This window comes from Portunus trituberculatus, chromosome 41, assembly GCF_017591435.1.
Source record: "Portunus trituberculatus isolate SZX2019 chromosome 41, ASM1759143v1, whole genome shotgun sequence".
Classification (NCBI taxonomy): domain Eukaryota; kingdom Metazoa; phylum Arthropoda; class Malacostraca; order Decapoda; family Portunidae; genus Portunus; species Portunus trituberculatus.
The window spans coordinates 7,885,988-7,898,487 of record NC_059295.1 but is presented as its reverse complement, the minus strand read 5'-3'; positions in this window follow the sequence as shown (position 1 = coordinate 7,898,487).

Genomic DNA, 12,500 nt, shown 5'->3' with positions numbered 1-12,500 from the left:
TCCTCCTCCTCCTCCTCCTCCTCCTCCTCCTCCTCCTCCTCCTCCTCCCCCCGTCCTCCTCCTCTCCCTCCTCTTCTTCCTCCTGCTCCTCCTCCTCTTCCTCTTCTTCTTCCTCCTCCTCCTCCTCCTCCTCCTCCTCCTCCTCCTCCTCCTCCTCCTCCTCCTCCTCCTCTTCCTCTTCCTCCTTTTCCTGCTAAATACTCTTGGCAGGTCGTTCGGGCTATACTTTGCTCCTCGTTGACGCCACCCAGACTTGGCTTCCATCAGGAAACTTGCAAATATTTCCCCTCGCGTCTGGTGTCCGCGTAATCATTCCTGCTTCCGCCTGGCCCTGCACTTCCGTAATCTTCACCTTGGTGTGTGGTTCTTTTCGGTCCGCCTAGACATGTATAATGACGTTTATTTGTTATCTTGTGGTTTTCCTTTCCTTTCCTCCTTAGGAAATATACTTACATCTTGCTTTTTTAACCGTATAATTTGATCTCATCTAACTCCTAGATACTTTCTATTATTCAATTTCCTTCATAACATTTCCTCTTGCTGTCTGTCACTCTGTTTCATGTTTATATATATTTGTCCGCAACCGCAAGGTTTTCTCAGCCATTGGTCTGAGTCATTCCCTGCCAGTATATATTATTCAAGTGACATATTAATCGTATTCTAACTTGACGCTGCCCTACGCGTGCATTAACCTGCCGAGAACACTGAGGGAAACCTTCCTCTCCCACTTCCTCTCTTCTTCTTCTTTTTCTAGTCTCGCCAATCATCCTCGTCCTAACCTTCCTTCCCCTTCATTTACTTCTTCAAAGATTTCCTTCTCGGTTGTTATATCATATTTTCTATTAATTAATTATTGTGTTCGTTTGTCAGTACGTAACTTCATGACACTACAAATGTTTTGTGCAGTAAGACAAAATGCGCCGTCAGTAATACTATATTGGATAACTAACGTGAGTATGGGACGAGAATTCTCTTATAATCAAAATGTATATAGTTCAGATTTTGTATTATTAAGATGCACTTCATCAGCAATAGAGGTAGTCTAGAGGTTGTTAGAAAACGGCGCGATAGCGCACTGAGTAATTTTTTATGTTTATTTCTTTCTCTTCTCCTGTCTTCTATTATTTTTTTTTTATTTTTACATGTAAAGGTTATTGGCCAAGAGAGAAAAAAAAATATAAAGCAGTGACGCTTAACTTACCGCTCTCAATAAAATGAAGGCACCACAAAAACTTAGACTTTTTAGTTCCGAAGTTGTCTTGATTGAAGCAGACTAGTTCCTATACTTACAGTGAATGCGTTATACATTTGAGTTCTTTTTCTTAACCACTCAATGGCGTGAGAAAATTTAGCTGGTAATGGTGGACGGCTATTGGCACTGAGGCCGTTCTTAAAGCTGTACCTCCTCTCCTGCCTCAGAGCTGTCATTGAATATACTGTCTCATAAGTGTACTTAAGGAACATAATATTATTCTCTTGTTCACTATTTTATCCTCCGCATGGAATAAATGGCTGAGATAGGAAAGAAACTTTGAAGTATGTGCATTCCAACAAAACAGTGACACACAAAATAAGAAAGTAATCTTGAGCAAACAGATTTTTTGTTGAGGTAGGTTATATGCAGAGGAATAAATGTTTACGAAATTGACTACGTTTGTTGGAAACTAGCAAAATTTGGAATACGCAGGGAAAATTGTGAGTGTAGGCGGGGTAATGCCAGGTAAATGCTATGTGGAGAAACCGCACTAAAGAAACTGCTGTCTAATGACCAAGTTCACTAGAGCAGTAATCGTGATAATGCAAATTGTACGTCACAAATATAGTAAGGTAGCGACGGAAGAGAGCGTGGGTGGTCAGGGAGAGAAGTGGTGAGGAAACCAAAAAACAACCCGTAACATGTATGTATGCGTGGGAAACGCAAAATTGGAATCGACTGTTCTATATAAACATTCCTTAAGAACTTAGCGCGAAGTTTCCATATATAATTTCTAGAATATCAGCAAGTGTCTGTAATGCCGAGTGGCTTTTGAGCAGTGTGTGTGTGTGTGTGTGTGTGTGTGTGTGTGTGTGTGTGTGTGTGTGTGTGTGTGTGTGTGTGTGTGTGTGTGTGTGTGTGTGTGTGTGTGTGTGTGTGTGTGTGTGTGTGCAGGCCACGGAACCGCAGGACATAAGTAAGTAACGGTTCTTTGTTAATGCTAAGGTTCTCAAGACAACTAAAATGTAGTAGTCTGAGAATAGAAGTCATCACTTTGAATGACATGTACCCGTGAAGGACTGGAGTGATCATAACTCAAACCTTAGTTATTGTTGCTTCAACCCTTGCCTTGTGCAAAATTGGCGAGTTATTTCGATTTTCTCTGGTGGTACTGAATCACCGAACTTGTAGAGTGAAATTTTAGCGGCAAGAGTGAGTTTCGTCAGAAGCGAATAAACTTCTGCCCAGTGTTTGTGATCTTAGATTTTAATCAGAGTAGTGAGTCAATGACTGGATTTTCTTCACGCTACTAAATCAGTGACCGTAGACTGAAGACTTTTGTGATATTACACCTAAGTATCGCCAGTCATATAGGAAGAGTGATTGTGAATCCCTTCATCAGGTTTGAGACGAATGTCCGTAGGATGCTCGCCTTTTTTTTTTTTTTATGTAAATAAGGTTTTATGACATCTGCCAAGACAAACAGTTTCAAGTGATCATTACCAGCAATTCACTTTATTTGTTCATCCTCGCTGCGGTCTCATTTAGTCTCTTTAGTTTGTCCATCTGTAGTCAATCTCTGCAGTTAACTCGTATCTACCTAGTTTAGTGATCTTTTAGTGGCTTCATTTTGTCCATAATTTCCACTTTCTATCTCGATGTAAATCTTTTGCCTTTGTTTTGTAAAAAAAAAAAAGACCCAAGAACCTCTAAAGCTTCTGGTTGTGGTTCACCTTTTATGTTATGCTCTACGGAGTCGTAAATACTGTTCTCTCAGAGACGTTATACTTGCTACCATCACAATGGTTCCCGACAAATGTTTTCTAAACTTCACCTGATAAATGCTCATAAGACGCCATTAGCCATAATGTTAGTTTACTAGCATGTTTTGTCCGACCAAAATTAATGTAATGAACATGGGTGCTCTGGATTGCACATTTATCTGCATTTTCTCTGGTGAACAAGATCTGATAGGCCAAAGCAGTATTGGCTGAACGCTGCATGCCAAAAGCAGCTAATCATCATCTTTAAGCGGTGCTTGCAATGGTAACAATTTATAATGCGTTAAAGATAATTGTAATATAGTCATTCATTCACGTATATATAGCGATCCTTGCACTGATGTTCTTTTCGTGCATTCATTAGCATTCTTAATGAAAATGACGCACATACAATTAACGCAGTATATAAAAAAAAGAAGAAATACATATACGAAAATATCTAAACAAATAAGCAGAAGAAACAAATGGTTCTAATAAATATCATATACTTTTAGGATTTTCCTCATGCCTCATGCCTGCCAGTGTGAAGACAGGCCAGGCAATTATCTTGCGATCTTTTTCTTTGTTTATTTTCTTTGCATTACTTTGGGTACAAGTGTGTGGTATAATTCGTCTTTCTCTCTCTCTCTCTCTCTCTCTCTCTCTCTCTCTCTCTCTCTCTCTCTCTCTCTCTCTCTCTCTCTCTCTCTCTCTCTCTCTCTCTCTCTCTCTCTCTCTCTCTCTGTGTGATGTGTGTGTGTGTGTGTGTGTGTGTGTGTGTGTGTGTGTGTGTGTGTGTGTGTGTGTGTGTGTGTGTGTACCTTGATGGATTGCGAGTAATTTTAGCACAATTTCTTCAATAAACATTTGCTCTTCTTGACTTTAAGTGCGTTTTGGGATGTCTTTGCCTGCCAACACACGTGGCTCAGCCAGAAACAATTGCGAAATTGACTCTCCCATTAAGTATCATGATCTTGTTTTTATTCTCCCGCACTTCAAGTTTCCTGTGTTTGCTCACTCTGCGGAGAGGAAAAAAAAAGGAAAAGAAAAATCTTAACTACTCGCTGGAAGCTGATTAACTTTCCTCATAAATCACAGTAAGTGCTAAGCGCCTACAAATTTTCTTTAAGCCACAATTTTTTTTCCCCACGTTGTAATTAAGCTTTTCTCTTCCTCATGGTTTTGTGTTTACTGGAAAAGTTTCCTCCAGAAACGTGGAATGATATTCTTTCTCTTCTTGTTTTGTTGATTCATAAAGATAAATCACAAAATTCAACTCGTTTTTATTCATTTTTGTTTCTAATTTTCTATTTTATGATTAAATAAGAAAGTAAATATTCATCGCCAAAATATTTCAACTTCATTCTTAATCGTGATAAGTACGCATGATTGGCTCAAGTCTATCAAGCAGAAGCTTTCCGACGGACGAACGTAATAACAGCAAACAATAATATTTATATCAATAAATGAAGACAGTATTATTATCCTTTGTTACAGTAAAAGAAAATAAGTTGATATAACAAAAATGCGGTAAAAATGAATAAATTACTATTGCAGTGATCTTTAACACATTGCAAATTATAATTTAGCAACGCAAATATATTTTTATTTTATTGATTTTTAAATCTCGAGAAATTACCATCGTTAACTAGGCCATTTATGTATACAGAGAGAAAATTCCATATGTGAGGTGTGGAGCAAAACACACTATACCTCAAATGTATTATTCTAAACTGAGAACAAGTTTTTGACGCGAGTGTCTTGTGATGTGGGTATCATTCGGAAATGTTAAGTCCCTTGTAACTGTCTAAAACATTTATGAATGAATACTAAAGAAGAAAGTATTTATTAATGTTTTCAAAATTGAGAAATTTGTTAGTAGAGAAGTTACATTAAGTGCAGAATCGAGTTGATTTTTATAGAAAATACACCTAAATGCCTTATTTTGAGTTATTTGCAATGTTGTAAGAAAGAAGAGCTATGTGCACGTCCATATTTATAAACATTATATTAAATGAAGATAAAAGACGTTGTAATAATTGGTGAGAAGTGCTTCTGGTGCAAGGTTGTTTCATGTACCATATAAAATACCACACATACTAAATAATCTAGTTACAACAGACTTGACTCGACTTTTCCTATTTATATTTTCATCTATAATCACGCCCAGAAGTTTAGTAGAGTTGATTCGTTCCAATAATGTTTTTTTCAAGCACTGCGGGTGACATTCTGATTGTAAAGGATCGATTTTGAAATATCATATACTTTGTTTTTATAAGATTGATGCCTATATTGTTATCTTTAATATGTTTAACACCTTCAGTGCTGAGACACATTTCTTTCCTTGAGATTTGTGTACTATTAGACCATCATATTGACATTAGGAACGTTTTGTGGAGGTCAGAAGATTAATGGCCACAGTCTTCATTATTTTAATCCCCCACATGAGTTTCTGAAGTTATAAAAAATCACCAAAAAGTAAGCAGAATGAATACGGAAACGCGTCATGATACTCAAGGGGTTAATGATAGCACCTAGTTAACAATTAAGATTTCTTTATAAATCATCAGTATTCTTTTCATCTAATAGAAATATAATAACATCAGCAAAATTCGCTATATTCAGATTTTTTTTTCTCGCTAGCTTTAATGATGTCGTTAATATAGATGAGAGAATTATTGGTCCTTAGATACATCAGTGTGGTGCACCCTTATTGAAAGGTATGAAAAAAAGTGTGAAGTGAAAGAAAGTGTGTGTGTGTGTGTGTGTGTGTGTGTGTGTGTGTGTGTGTGTGTGTGTGTGTGTGTGTGTGTGTGTGTGTGTGTGTGTGTGTGTGTGTGTGTGTGTGTGTGTGTGTGTGTGTGTGTTTTATACTTGGCATATTTCATGCCTCGTGTCCCTGTACCATTTAAATATCTGTGATCCTCGATGACGTGTTTAGTTTTATCGCTCCTGGCCAAGGTTTGGATGACAGACAGTGGCTGGAACATGTCGCGTGTTGTGTAAGAACTTATAAATGAATGGTGCACATACAACACGCGGCTCCTACATATACGAGTGGTTGTGTCTTGAATGTGTTGCAGCTGCATGACATATTCGTAGTGAAAGGCCCATTGGCGGAAAACAGGAATTCTGTTCTTTAAGAATCTGAAAGTTACTACATTTTAAGAGATCGTATTAATTGCATTCCTGCAATTAGAATAATACATTTTTTTCCCATACACTTAGAAACTATACGAAAATATCAACTCAAAATGTTCACCAATGTCCTAACAACACATGAGATTAAGCACCGAGTAAATGGAGGATGAACATTTTTACTACACCTTAACGTGCCTAACCTAACAAAACACTACGTAGAGTCCAATTACTTTCAGTCTCCTCGTTGCCGCTCCTCCCAGTGTCCTTGTGTGTGTGTGTGTGTGTGTGTGTGTGTGTGTGTGTGTGTGTGTGTGTGTGTGGCTACTCATGTGCTTCAATCTTTCTTATACGCATCAATGTCCTTGAATGTTGTAGCAGTGACTTTTTTGGTTATCATAAGGTCGGTTCTGAAGTGCATGTGCGTATCGCAGTGTCGCTATCAACATTTAATCCTTCTGAAGCAAAGTATAGACATTCATTTTTGAGACTGGCAGTGCTTGACAACCCTTAACTGGTTTTAGCCAACGTGCTATTATCCTTCTATGACTTACAATGATAACTGGAACTATATTTTTCGTCGTGGTATTTTTTTTTTTTTTTTTGTGTCGTTCACTCTTTCCTTCCGCTGGAAATTTTACTGGCTTTGAGCGTCGTGCTGAAGTCCACTGCTTTTCATGGTGGCTTGTTTCGGAAAGGAGGAGATAATTTAGGTAATTGTATTTCGCATCCTAACATTCTTAGCAGCTTTTGGTTTGCTATTGTGAGGCAAACGTTGGTGAAGGCATTGCAGTTTTCAAGAGAGAAAGAGAGAGAGAGAGAGAGAGAGAGAGAGAGAGAGAGAGAGAGAGAGAGAGAGAGAGAGAGAGAGAGAGAGAGAGAGAGAGAGAGAGACAGAAAGGAAACAATGTGTGTATGTGTGTGTGTGTGTGTGTGTGTGTGTGTGTGTGTGTGTGTGTGTGTGTGTGTGTGTGTGTGTGTGTGTGTGTGTGTGTGTGTGTGTGTGTGTGTGTGTGTGTGTGTGTGACCGCTTGCACAAGCCAGACCCCCCACAAGTAGCAGGTGTGTGGGCAAGGAGAGTAGCAGGAGGACCAAGGAATAAGTACAAGTGATGCGATATAATTCTCTGCACTCAAAACAGGAAGGGATAGATATCATTGTAGAAGCACCACTTGTTGGGCAGGAATGGTGTACAGCCTTATAAGTCCCAAGTGAAGTGATAAGGACTAGACGGGTTGCTGGGAACGCACAGCAAGCTATTTTCGCCACCTATCACTGATTAAGAGGTTGCTAATAACACTTCAGCCTTAATCTCCTATCTTTGATGCACTCGCTAAACGGCAATCACTCCACGATGGCTACTGGATAATATCTTGTGTGTAGTCGAAGAAAGTGCCGTGCCCAAGATTTTGCCTGGGAATTCTGTTGATTTAATTTTCATTATTCTCCTGGTGTTCCTTCAATGCCACTGTTTTATCCTTTATTATACTGGTAAGCTTAGGATCTCCCATCCTGCTTATATATATCCTCCTGTCCTTGACGTGAGCTGTCTCAATGAGGAAGTTTTCAAGACACGGATCCTCATACTGTGGATAACCGTTTTGAATACATTCTTTGGATCTGCCAACATGACCGGAACAACTTTTCATTAGACCATTTGTTGACCTCATGTCTCTCTCTCTCTCTCTCTCTCTCTCTCTCTCTCTCTCTCTCTCTCTCTCTCTCTCTCTCTCTCTCTCTCTCTCTCTCTCTCTCTCTCTCTCTCTCTCTCTCTCTCTCTTGTACACACACACACACACACACACACACACACACACACACACACACACACACACACACACACACACACACATATATAATAGCTTTGCCAATCGAGATGCAGCGCAGGAAAGACAAAGCCACGTGTTCCAAGGTGAGGACTCGTGGCTGGGGAAGGTGTGACATGAGGTGGCGTGTCGCGTTCACTGGCCGTCACACAATCATTCCGCCCTTTAAGCTCCAGATGAAAAGGTTGAGCGCCACCGTGGGAAGAAAGTACTACTGCTGTACTTTACTTGAACATATTTTGGCATTATGTTTTTATATATCTTGTCTTTGGAACTGCAGTTAATGATGGAGGAAACTGTGTGCTTGTGTTCCTTTTTCGCTCTGGTGGAAGAGAGAGCGAGCGAGCGAGAGAGAGAGAGAGAGAGAGAGAGAGAGAGAGAGAGAGAGAGAGAGAGAGAGAGAGAGAGAGAGAGAGAGAGAAAAGCATATAGACACGACATACATATTATCTTTTAGAAATCATAACACAATAATTCTACAACATACGTACACACACACACACACACACACACACACACACACACACACACACACACACACACATTATATATATATATATATATATATATATATATATATATATATATATATATATATATATATATATATATATATATATATATATGACTTGAAAAACAGGGCGTCTATAGCGTACACGGTACAGGAGAGAGAAGACCCACAAAAGGACGGTTATCTTCATTATATCCACTTCACAACGTTTCGGGAAAGTATATATATATATATATATATATATATATATATATATATATATATATATATATATATATATATATATATATATATATATATGAAAAAATGAGGAATCAAATGAGAACTGTAAAACAAAGAAAATAATGTAAAAAAGAAAAGAATTCATACAATTTGTAAACGGCAAATTTTTATAGCTATAAACTTACGTCAAGGCAGTAAAGGTCAAAAATAAAAAGAGAAAAAAAACTAGTAGAGTCATCCTCGTGTCAGGTTCCGAAGAGGCTGCCCACCTGAGAACATTGACTCGTCTCGTGTTATCCGATGTGATGAATGGCGTGGGAGGGAGAGGGAAGGGAGAGGGAGGAACGAAGGAGAAGGCATTGAAGACGTCAGTATCGCGACTTATACAGGTGAGGGCCCACTGTGCTCACAACCCCGACAAAGAGCACTGAAGGACGGATACGGCGAAGGGGGAGAAAGGGAGGGAGGGAAATGTGATTGAAGAAGAGAAAAGGGAGAATAGGAGGAGCGAAGGGTGAATCCTCAGCTTTATGCTCGCGCTACAAGGTTTTATTATTAATCTGTTGGGGATGAGTGTACGCATTCCGCCCCTCGTGTGTAGCTGGCGCGGGTAACGGAGCTGCCTCCTCTGTGTCATGCTGGACTCAACGCCTTCACCCATCATCCGTCCTGCAGCACGGCATGAAAAGGTGCGATGGGTGTGTAGCGAGAGAGAGAGAGAGAGAGAGAGAGAGAGAGAGAGAGAGAGAGAGAGAGAGAGAGAGAGAGAGAGAATTGCATAATGATTTTTTTCCAAGAGTAAAGTAAAAAAAGAAAAAAAAATCTTTCTATGAAAGCCATACAGTAAAACAAATATTCAAACGTACATTATAGTTTCCATCAGTATGTAAGAATGCGTTCTGCTTCTCCTTTATAATCACACGTCCATGCATGATTTCCCTCACGAAGAAGTTTTGCTTGAGGATTGGTGTTGGTTCTGTGAATGTACGGGCAGTTTTTCGAAGTACTTTAGTCTCTTCCCATCACACTTCTCCATGCTTGTCGGGCTTGTACCTCACGGGACGTTCGGCGAGATTTCTGTATTTTTTCCCCCCCTGCCGAGCAGCATGCAGGTTAGGCGGTCACTCGTGTACAGATAAATTCAGGGTGCAGTTCACATTTGTAGGGCGGAACGAAAGTGTTTATTTATATATTTATTCACTTGTGATTTGGAAACGTACACTGACAAACTTGAGGCATGTGGAAATAAACGTAATTTAAAAATTATTTTGAATTAGACAGCATGACAGTGAAAGGATGACATTTTATCATGAGGCGAACACTTGAGGCATGAAGGAGGCTCTCCAGGACCCATCCATCAGTACGGATGTGACATGCAAAACGTGTGCGGGAATCCCAGGAAAGTTTAGATATGCGTCACCCTTAATTCTTCCACCTTGAGGGTCTACATTAAAAAAGAGAGGCCTTGGTGGGGATGGGTATGCACACCTGGTCACACCGGCAATAATCGGTGTTGAAGCTCGATTAGGCACCGTTGACGGATGACCCCGGGGCTGACTGGCTGGCTGGCTGGCTGGCCGGCTGGCCGCTTCTCAGACCTTCGTGTCCACGTGGGTCCCGGAACAGCTTGTTCTGTCTAAGCACCATCAATGAATATTTTAGGATATCAAGTACAGAAGACTTTCTTATTACATTTATTCTTTCCTATTATTAGTTTTCTTACGTGTACGAATATATTTCCGGAGGAATTTGACAAAGGTATAGTAAGGAATGAAGGGTTTATCCAGGATAAACTTATTAAACAAATAAATAAATAAGTAGGTAGATAAATAAACATAAATAAACGAATAGATAAGTAAATAGATAAATAAATAAATAAATAAATAAACAAATATATATATATATATATATATATATATATATATATATATATATATATATATATATATATATATATATATATATTGGAACTAAAGATGACGTTATGGAACGCACAAGATTTAAGAAATGGATAAAGTAAGACAGTTGTGCTTACAGGAAGGAAACGTGTAACACAAGCTTTACAAGGATCTTGCAAAGGAAACGTTGCTCTAATTGCATAGTAATCTCAATAATAATTGGATCTGGAGCAAAATTTACTGATGCAGTTGGTTGCGTGAAGAGCGATGGCTCCGGCAGGATCCAATGGAATGTTTTTTCGTCTTTTCTAATATGATGCAGACAATGCAGATTGCTTTTTAAGAATTTAGTTCAGACACCATATAACAACTATTCAATCCTACTCTCTATATAATGATGAGTCTTTTCTAAAACCAATTGTTCTTTTTTTTTTATTATTCTGCATGCATCGCTACATACTTTGTCCTTGTTTTCCCGCTGATCGCGTTGTGCGCATGCTTGTCACCGTAGAGTTTTATGTACACACGACGTGGTGTGTGTGTGTGTGTGGCCATGTACCGTGTGACAGAGTCAGTGATTGGAGGGGCAGTTATGACTGCCTCCCTTGGGGTCAGACAGGGTTCGCCCACCTCTTGCCTCCTATTTATTGTGTTTATGAATGAACTCATTGGCTTCATACTTTAGTTCTGATGGACGATACTGTGTTGATGTCAACCAGCAGGGAAGGAATGGTGAATAAAGTAAGAATATTAAAGATATTTTGTGATGAACACGGTATGGTTACAAATGAGAAAAAGACTAAATTTTTCGCGATGCGTGGCACAGAGCGTGACGCTGAGCCACTGCAGGTGGATGGGCTGGTTATTTGTTCATGCACGCAGTATGTTTACTTGGGTTCCCCATTCACCAGCGATGGGTCAGTGTCATCTGCGATCAGAGTGCACGCCAAGAATAAGATGGGACATGTATTAACATTTATATCGTTTATCAGTAAAAATAACGACATTCCTTTTGTGATCAAGCGCAGAGTTTTTGATGCCGCACTCATATCTGCGTTATTGTATGGATGCGAGTCATGGGTGGGTGGCAACTTAAAACCTGTAACAAAACTGTATAATTGGTCAATTAAACAATTAATGGGGGGTAAGGAAATGAACTCCTAATGACGTGTGCTACGCCGAGTTAGGATACCCTTCACTGCCTGATTTGATTAAACAAAGACAACACAAATTTTACTCCGTCATAGCTTCTGAAAGATCTCATATGATAGATGATCCATTAATGTTCTGCATAAACATCGTAAATAGAACTAACACAGTTATGACCAGAAATATCACAGAATTCGTAAACACCGTAGTGCCTAGCACGGGAAACCTGATGGTTGCCGTTCATGACCGTATTACAGTGTCTAATGGGTCGCGATGCGTCGCGTACCGATGTATAAACCCAGAGTTCACAGTGCACGCTGTGTATAAAGATCGCCACACAGTCAATGATCGCTATAGGATGGCGTTCACACGTCTCCGTGTATCTGGTCACAACTTATGCATTGAGACTGGAAGGTGGAACATGCAAAGGCGTGGTCGTTTACCGAGAGAAGAGCGATTATGTATGTGTGGAATGATACAAACTGAAAATCACGTTGTTGAGGACTGCCCTGTGTCAAACGATATTAGAGTCTCCACGGGTTTGACTAATATGGCTGATCTGTTTAGTGGAAAATATTCACATAAAGATTCTTGCAAAATTATTTATGATATTTTGCGTTTATATGAGTGAATGTATCATGTACTGTACGTATACAATGTGTTGCCATATTTTTACACCGACTTTTCTACTTGTTTTGTGATTCTTTTTGGACTACAGTAGTTTTGGCGATGACTTCTATAATTGTCCTCATTCTTGTTTCGTTTTCATTACTATAATTTTCTTATATATGTTTAGTTTTG